This window comes from Lactuca sativa, chromosome 7 (genome assembly GCF_002870075.4).
Source record: "Lactuca sativa cultivar Salinas chromosome 7, Lsat_Salinas_v11, whole genome shotgun sequence".
Classification (NCBI taxonomy): domain Eukaryota; kingdom Viridiplantae; phylum Streptophyta; class Magnoliopsida; order Asterales; family Asteraceae; genus Lactuca; species Lactuca sativa.
The window spans coordinates 132520824-132530655 of NC_056629.2; positions in this window are offsets into that span (position 1 = coordinate 132520824).

Genomic DNA, 9832 nt, shown 5'->3' on the forward strand with positions numbered 1-9832 from the left:
AAGCAATTGGTTGTATTCTTTCTGAGTTTTGATTTTTCTTTTGGTCTCTATGTGAACGAATGGACCTAGAGTAATGGCTTCCAATATTAGATAACCATTGTCGTCTGAACCTAGAACGCAATCTTCAAAATGGAGCGCCCAAACTTCATACTCGTGAGGGAAGAGTATTGGGATCCTTGTTGTTGATCCAATACTGCTAGAGATATTCAAGGAGTTAATGCATGAATTGTCGTGTTGCATTTCAACAAGATCTTTGTAACCTGTTATGAATCAGATGTACAGACTAAACAAATAAAGGCAACTAAACAAGATCCTATATCAGCAGAAACCCTAGTAGCTCAACAAACAGAGGAAATGCTTATAGATTACACAATCTCTTGCTCTGATACCAATTGTTAGGATATCAATCCTTATATATCGATTAGATTCAACAAGTAAAAAAAGAACACAAAGGTAATCAAACTGATGTTGAACGATTAAAAGTCACGCCTTAGATGAACTCGATGAAGAATTTCAACTGTAGAGGCATGCTAGAGTTTACAAGAATGTCTATATCAAAACGTTAATGAACTACGGTGCATGCATGTACTATTACTACTCAAACCCTAATTAATGAGACGACTTGGACATGCCCAATACCGAATACACAATGGACTAACTAAACAAGCCTAATGATGCAACACTTAACACCTTACAATGTAGACATCCTATGTTATGAGAAAGCTATTCGCCTTAGCCTGCTGAATGGTGAAACTTTAGTAGTTTATGGCGACAAACCAGGAACGAGCCTTCGAATCATATCGTGCATCCAAGCCCGGAAGTACTTACGAACGGAATACCATGTGTTCTTAGCACACGTGGTTGACAGAAATCAGGAAGTGAAAGACATAAAGAGCATTCCTGAGGTCGGCGATTTTCCCGACATCTTTCTTCGAAGATCTTCCTGGAGTACCACCGCCAAGTCGAGTTCAGAATCGACTTGATTCCTGGAGCAACCCCTGTAGCCAAGTCGCCTTATCGTCTAGCACCAACAGAGATGCAGGGACTATCTAGTCAACTGAACGAACTACTAAGCATGGGATTTATCAGACTAAGCTTCTCACCCTAGGGAGCAGCGGTCTTGTTCGTGACGAAATAGGATGCATCGTTCCGTTTGTGCATCGACTACCACGAGCTAAACAAACTGACCATTAAGAACAGATAACCTCTACCGTGGATAGATGACTTGTTCGACCAACTTCAAGGAGCAAGCTACGTGTCAAGGATTGACTTAAGATCCGAGTATCACTAGTTACGAGTTTTAGAGGAAGATGTTCCCAAAACAGCCTTCCAAACTCCTTATGGTCACTGCGAGTTTGTAGTGATGCCTTTCGGATTAACCAATGCACCCATGGTGTTTATGGATTTAATGAATAGGCTGTGTCATCCTTACATAGATAAGTTTGTGATAGTATTCATAAACGACATACTTATCTACTCCCGAAATAAGGAGAAACATAGTCAGCACTTACGACAGATCTTAGAAACACTACGAGGAAAAAAACTTTATGCGAAGTTCTCAAAGTGTGAATTTTGGATTCGAAGAGTCGAATTACTGGGTCACATGGTTAGCGAAGAGGGAATTCACGTAGACCCTTCCAAAATCAAAGCCATTGAGAATTGGTCAGCACCAAGGACGCTTATGGAAATCCATCAATTCTTAGGTCTCGCTGGCTAATATCGCAAGTTCATACAGAACTTCTCAAAGATCACGAAGCCATTCACCGCCTTGACCCAGAAAGGTGTGACCTTTGACTGGGAAGAGAAACAAGAAAAGGCATTCCAAATGCTCAAGACAACTTAAGAGACACGAAGTCAACTACACTACTCATGATCTTGAACTACGAGCAGTAGTTTTTTGCTCGGAAGATCTGGAGACACTGCCGATATGGTACGACGAGCACTATCTTTACACACCACAAAAGTCTTCAACATATATTTGACCAGAAGGGGCTCAACATGAGACAGCAACAGTGGTTTGAGCTACTAAATGACTACGAATGCGAAATTTGTTATCATCTCGGTAAAGCCAATGTGGTAGCTGATGCCCTCAGTCGGAAGGAGTACTCAGGTCGTAGAGTCAAACCATTGACTATGACAATCCATTCACATTTGTCCACACAAATCAAAGAGGCTCATGAAGAAGCCTTGAAATCATAGAATGTGGCAGGTGAAGCCTTAAGAGGGATGGTTAAGAACTTAGAAGTCAGGGGTGACAGAGTTCTTTATCTCGTGAATCGAATCTAGACACCGAACTTCGGTAGGTTCAAAGATGTCGTCATGAGTGAAGCCCACAATACTTGATGCTCCATTCATCCAGGTTCAGAAAAGATGTATCTGGACCTCAAGAAATTATATTGGTGGCCAAACATGAAAGCAGAGATTGGTACCTTCATGGGCAGGTGTCTTACTTGCGCCAAGGTTAAGGTAGAATACAAAAAGCCCTAAGGTTTACTACAACAACCAGAGATACCTGAGTGGAAGTGGGTGCGGATTAAAATGGATTTCATAACCAAGTTACCCAATAAAACGGGTGGTCTCGATACCATTTGGGTGATCGTGGACTGGTTAACCAAATCCACACACTTCCTACCAATTAAAGAAACTGACAAGATGGAGAACCTGACCTGAACATACATTAGAGAAATCGTACGACTACATGGTGTGCCCATATCTATTATCTATGATAGAGAAAGTAGATTTACCTCAAGATTCTGGCAGTTGCTACAAAAATCCCTGGGAACTAGGTTGGACATGAGTACAGATGACCACCCACAAACTGATGGGCAAAGTGAGAGAATGATTCAAACATTAGAAGACATGTTGAAAGCTTGTGTGATCGAATTTGTTAAAGCATGGGATATCCATTTTCTATTGGTTGAGTTTTCATACAACAACAACTACCATACCAGTATTAAGGTTGCTCCATTTGAAGCCCTCTATGGCCGGAAGTGTAGATCCCCTCTATGCTGGGCTGAAGTGGGTGACACGCAACTAGCTAAAGGACAAGTTTCTGACGGCACTCTCACTAGTCTGGAAATCATGAAAGAGACGACTGAAAAGATTTTTCAGATTTGTGAATGATTGAAAGCCTCTACAGACAAACAGAAGTGGTATGCAAACAAAAGACAAAAACCCTTGGAATTCCAGGTTGGTAACCGCGTGCTATTGAAGGTTTCACCCTGAATCCAAGGTACATTGGGCCTTTCGAGATTATCTCTAGAGTCGGCCCAGTAGCTTAAAAACTCAAACTACCCCAAGAACTTAGCAACGTACACCCTACCTTCCACGTGTCTAACCTAAAGAAGTGTCTTTCTGATTAGACTCTTGTAATCCCACTCGATGAAATCGAGATCAATGAGAGCCTCAACTTCATGGAAGAACCAGTAGAAATCATGGATAGGGAAGTCAAACAAACCAAATAAAGCCGTATACCCATAGTGAAGGTTCGCTGGAATGCCAAGCGGGGGCCTAAATTTACTTGGGAGCGGGAAGATCAAATAAAACAAAAGTACCCACACATTTTTTCCCTAGTCCAGGTGTATCGCTTTAGACTTAATTTCGGGACGAAATTCCCTTTAACGGGGGGATGATGTGACAACCCGTTATTTTCAATCTTGTAAAAGTCAAACAAAGTCAACAAAAGTCAACAAAGGTCAAACATGTCAAATAAAAGTCAACTTTGTTGTTTTGATAATTATTTAAAATTAAGTTAATAATCTTAAATTACATAAACCTTTATTATAAAGTTTTAAGAAAATGGGAAGTAAAAACACTCAAACCGAGAACCTCGCAACATCAAGCCTCGGACCAGAAACTCTTTTCGGTCGAAAACCCTTGCATGGTCATTATCTCAGACCGCAAATGGTTTCCGATCGAGAACCCTCGGTCCTGTTCACTTTGCTCTCAAACCCATGCAAGTGTTACTTCACGTCATATCTTCTTATAAATAGCTTGGACCGAAAACAATCTAGCACTTTTACACCTTCCAGCCGAAAACTCACCCTTTTATCTCAAAGTTACAGCAGAAAACTCTCAATTCCCTCTCAACTATCATCTGAAGATCACTTGTATCTTCATAGGATCATATCAACTTCTTCAAGTGTTCTTCATCATTTCAAGAAATCATTATCCATCATCTTAAACGCAACCGAAAACACCTTGATCTTCTTGGTTTCACCAAGAACACCAAGAACACCACTTGAGTCATTAAGTGGCCGAAAACTCAAGGCTGACCGAAAACTCCAAACAGCCTCATGAATTACTTCTAACAATCCTTTTTGTAAGTAATTCTTACATCTTAGGCTATTCCATAAAATATTTATCATTATATTCGCTAATTATATACACTCGGTTTTGTTACGCGATCTTACTTGTGGAATTAAAACTACCTTTTCGGATCTTCAGTAGATTACTCACATAAGGTGAGTTCATACTCCTATGTTTTTACCATTTTTAAATGCTTTTAGGGGGAGAATACAAGTAGAACACAAAATATTTGTTTTAACACTCACATGCGATCACATGTCCGAATGTCAGTTAAACCTTAATTATACATGCCAAGTATATATATATATATATATATATATATATATATATATATATATATATATATATATATATATATATACACACACACATATATGAGTATGAAACTTATTTCAATAACATTGTCAATCAGTTCAGTACAAACATGTATATATTAAATAGGAATTTATATTGATGTATAAATGATTTATAATTAGTATACTAAAAATAATTCAGTTTATGATATAAACTAAAAATATTATCAATTTTAAAAAGCATATGTACATATAAATGTAGACCTTAACTAAGAAAGAAGAGAAAATCATAAATTTGGTCCTTGTAGTATAGTATACTACTTGTTTCATTTTTGATCCAAGGTGAAAATGCTAATATTAAACAATTCAGTTATGTTGTATTTTCATTTATGATTGTTAGATTTATCCTCCTTGCAGTGTGAAAGGGAATATCATATAAGGTGTTTGAGGGCACATAAGAACATCGATCTGAAGGTGTGCTAATTTCATTTTGAATTTGCTAAAATTTCAAACTTTTTTCATACGATTTAATATGAGATTGTTGATGTGCTATAGGAATTTCCATGTGGCAGTTGGTTCTACACTGTAGACGACTGTGGAATACTTTATTCCTTTCTTAAGAAATTGGTGGCATGTGGGCCCATGAAGGTCCCTGATTCTCTAAAGGGTTTGATTAGGAAGAAATCAAAGGTTAGTGTATCGTAGGAATTAGAATGGCAATGGGAACCGAAATCACCAATTCCGACGTGAAGTGGATTGTTCTCCGTGGTAAATATGTTTCTAATGAAAACAAAGTGTTGCTTTCACAAGCTATTGATATCTTTCATGTTAGTATAAACTATAAACTATAAAGTGGTGCTATTATTATTATTCCACATTTTTGCTACAAATCAATCAATTTCATAGATGATATACTTTTGATATTATCATGTATTTATATGATGTAATATGTTATGTATATCAGTCCCGTAATTATAGGGATCACAATGTATTTATATTCCCTATTGTTTAATAAGAAGGCATCTATTATACAACAATACCAAACTTTGTGGTATTAGAGCACTTCTAGGTGGTCTCGTCAATGTCAGCAGGTCGAGGTGTGTCTGGATCAATGTGATCAAATACATTATAGGCACATGTATGAATGTGGAAGAACTCAACCCATGACGCATAGTGGTCATCGGTTTGATTTAGAATGAGAGGTTTCATATACTTGATGTTGCTAACTGTGAATGCATAGTGAAAGGTGGATTTGCTGATTTCAGAAGTCTCATCGGGAGTAACCATGATGGCCTAAAGAAGAAAGAAGAAGAAGAAGAAGAAGAAGGTGGATTTTACCACACTTTGTTCCTTTGTTCTCCATGATATAGGTGATCCTCCCAAACTGATGAAGTATCTAGTGCAAGAACGTCTGGGTGTGGGACAACTTAACCAACTCGCATCATAGTAAGCTAAAAGATTGATATTACTAGTGCTTGGAAAAAATAACCCTTGTCCAGGTGAACCTTTTAAATATCAAAGAACATGAAAAACAACATCCATATTAGATTTTTGGTTCATCCAGAAATTTTCTGAGTTGATTAACAACAAAAGATATGTCTAGGCAAGTAACGATGAGATAAAGCAATCTGCCCACCAACCTTCTGTATTTTGATGCATCAACATTCTTACCATTTTCATCATGATGAAGGCGTAAATTTTTCTCATAGGAAAATTACAAGGTCGACACCCTTGTGCCTCACTGTCTTTAAGAATATCAAGGGTGTATTTTCGTTGGCTTAAGACGAAACCTTCTTCATATCTTGCCACTGTTCAAGAGTACCCTAATCCGTGATGATGAAATATAATTGCAAATACTCTTGTTGAGTTATTAATTAACTCTTTGATGGATTAGATCTTTGTAACAGGTATGCGATGAACGTAAAAACAGTAAACAAAACACAAGTATGAATCAAGATGTGTCGAATGATTAGATTACTCGATCCTCAGCAGAGCTCGACTAAGAACTTCCGCTGTAGAGGATTCTAGGTTTACAAAACAAGAACGATAAATATTCTGAACAATAAATCTCTAATTGTTACTTATCGTCTTCTTTTCTTTAAGATGCATGCAAGCACCAATTTATACTAAACCCTACAAAACTCACGGATGGACAGGCCCATACCGGAGATACATATTGGACTAGTTAACGAGCCCAATAGACGCAACACTATACTGATCCTAACAATCTCCCCTTTTGCGTCAATTTGGAGCGAGACTATCGTTTCTTCTTGCTTGGACCAGCAGCGGGAGCCTTCTTTACTGTATCGAACAGACATGTGATAAGTGCAAGGATTGTCTGTTTGAAGCGAATATACCATTGAATCATATCATCAAGGTACTTGATATCATCCGCTGTGTTCTGCTTGAATTGATGGATGATCCCTAAAACGTGTTCCAAACATGTAGTGGTGTAAAGATGTTTGTCTGCCAAGGCGAAAAGACATTTTTGTCCTTCGTTCCTGGTAAACATGACAGAGTTTCTCTTTGGGTCAATCTTCCCCATCTGCATCATGTTGAGATCACTGGCAGAGCCAACAGGAGATATGGTGGGCTTCTTCTTGAATACGCTCGCAATCTCCTGATCCATCAAAGCAACTTCCATGATATAGCATACAGGCATCCTCTTAAAGTGGTCGATGATCAGACCATATTCAGCTTCGTTTGTAAGAAGGATGTTGTGCAAGATAATCCAATCATGGGGATTAAGGTTGGGAAGATCTGCAAGTGAGATGGCATGTTCGGTCTTGGAAGATCCCCGTAGTACCTTGAACCGAACGTTGGTGAAGTTGCCTTTCCTGTACGGCTTCAGGACCCCAACATTGACAATTTTCTGAGCGCTCCAAGTCTGGTATTGGGGTTGAGCTGCCTTAAGATAAAATTCAATTAAGTCTCGATCAACCTTTGGATGAGGATGAGGGAAATCTGCAATGTTGGAAAAGGCATGAAAAATAAACGCCTTTTGGGTCAGTGGCATGTCAAACTGTGAGTCGACAGTGTTAGAACGATCTATAGAGATCACAGGTTCTAGCCACAAGATACTTGGTGTGTCAATGGCTTCTTTAATCAGCCTCTCAAGAGTCCAAGAAGGAAAAAGAGTTTTCCTGCTCTCAAGAAGGTCGTGGGCTTCTTTCTGTTTCCTTTCGGCTTCTTCAGCCTCTCTAGCCACACAAGCATTAATGTCAGCCTCGTTATTTCGACTTTGCCGCTTCAGAATGTCGGCAATCGTCTCTTTATCATCTTCATCACTCTCCTCAGCAATATTCTTGCCTTTGTCTTTCACACCAGAACCTGAGGCTTGGCCTATTGGAGGAGGTTCGGTTGTGTGAGTTGCTGAAGTAGGAGGTGGTTGAGACACTTGTTCTTTTTCTCCCCCTTGTTTTGGAATGGACACGATATCAAGGAGCCCTTCAAGTTTGCTCAGTAGAGAAAGGGCGGGAGCAAGCTTCTCTGCAAGGGTACGTCGTATTGAATAATTGAGGATTGGGTCATGTGCTTTAAGGATGTTTGAGATAGCAGAGTGGACATCCGAAACACACAATTTAACCACCTCTCTTTCAGATTGAAGAGAGTCAATATCCAGTTGAGAGTTGGAGAGTTGAGTAGTCTTGACCTTCAGAGCAGTAGTCTTCCTTGCGAGAGCATCCATGAGAGAGTTCTCAGCAGCTAAGTCTTCTTGAAGCTTGGATAGATGCTCTTAAATGGATGTTCTGAAAGCTGAGTTGTCGTCAGAGATGGTTTGACGAAGCGAAGCGAACGACTTCAGCTCTGATGCGACTGAGTTAGCCAGCTGGTTGACAATTGGTTCCAACTTTGTCGAGGTGGCTTCAGTGGTTTCCTGTAAAGATTTCAACAAGGAAGAGACATCAGTAAATAGTTTATCGACTTTTTCGGTCGCTGCCTCACAAGCTTTGGTTGAGGCATTTATAGCTGCAGTGGCGGAATCGATAGAAACTTGATGAGCTTTGGAGAAAGCCTCAACAATTTTCTGAATGGCAGCTTCAGATATGGAGGACTGAGATGTGGAAGACGAAGCGATGAGCAAATCGATTTTGTCATGGAGCTCCTTGAGATGCCTCTTTGTGACAGGAGCATCGTCATCGTCATCACTTTGAACTTGAAACGGACTGTAATAGATCGAATCAAAAGTCATATTCTCCCCGCCAAGGAGTGGTTCTTCTTCCTCTGAAGCATGAGCAGGAGAAGATGGTGGTGGTGAAGCTGGAGGCTCGGTAGTAGTAGTAGTTTCGGGTTGGGTGGTGTGTTCGGTTGTTGGTGTGGGTTCGAGTGCTGAGGTGGATTTTGGTGCATCAGTATGAACCCCCGTATTAGATACGTTGGTTCTAACATCTGCAGTGGTGGTGGTTGTTGTTTCGGTAAAGATAGATGGTGGTACTGGGATGGAGGTGGATGGTATTTGAGTGGTGGAGGTTATGGGGGGAATACAAAAAGGAATTGTAACGGGTGGAGAAGAGATAGGAGAAGTAGAAATATGTATCTCTAGGGTAGGCAAACGTGGTGGAGTGTTGCCACGTTGAGATCCATCCGAATCAGAACCCTCGTCCTCAGATTCGCTTGAGGATGAAGCGATAATCAGCTTTCGTCTCGGTTGGGTTTTTCTCCTCTTCTGCGGTGGAGACTGAGCAGCCTTACTGGCTTTCCTTTTCTTGGGAGATGGGCCTTTTGCTCCCTTTGCCACCTGTTTTCCCTTATCAGCCTTCTTGCCTCTAGGAGCAGGCTTGTCAGCGTCATGAATTGATTTCAGCATCTCTGGAGTAAGATCCCTCGGACCAGAACATTTAAACTCCTTGTACGTTCTGATAATCCGGCTGTCAGCAGGAACATCACCATACATCGTTTCCAGGATAGACCCGTTGAAGGGAAATTTCGAAGCATCCGACACAATGATCTTCGTGGTATGGAAAGTACCAATCGAAGACATTGGAGCACCAGCGACAATGGGGACGTGGTAGTTGTCCATCACCCATTTCGTGACAATAGTCCAGAACTAGGCATAAGAAATCTCTGAGTGTCGAGAGGTGGAAGAGAGACTTTGAATGAGTTGTTGCCATAGGACCGACCCGTAGTCCATATTGATGCCATTGTAGATCCCGTACATGATTGAGAGAAACAAACGACTTGCCCCATCAGATCCAGCACTTCGTTCAGATAAGCCCTTGAAAAGAACAGTG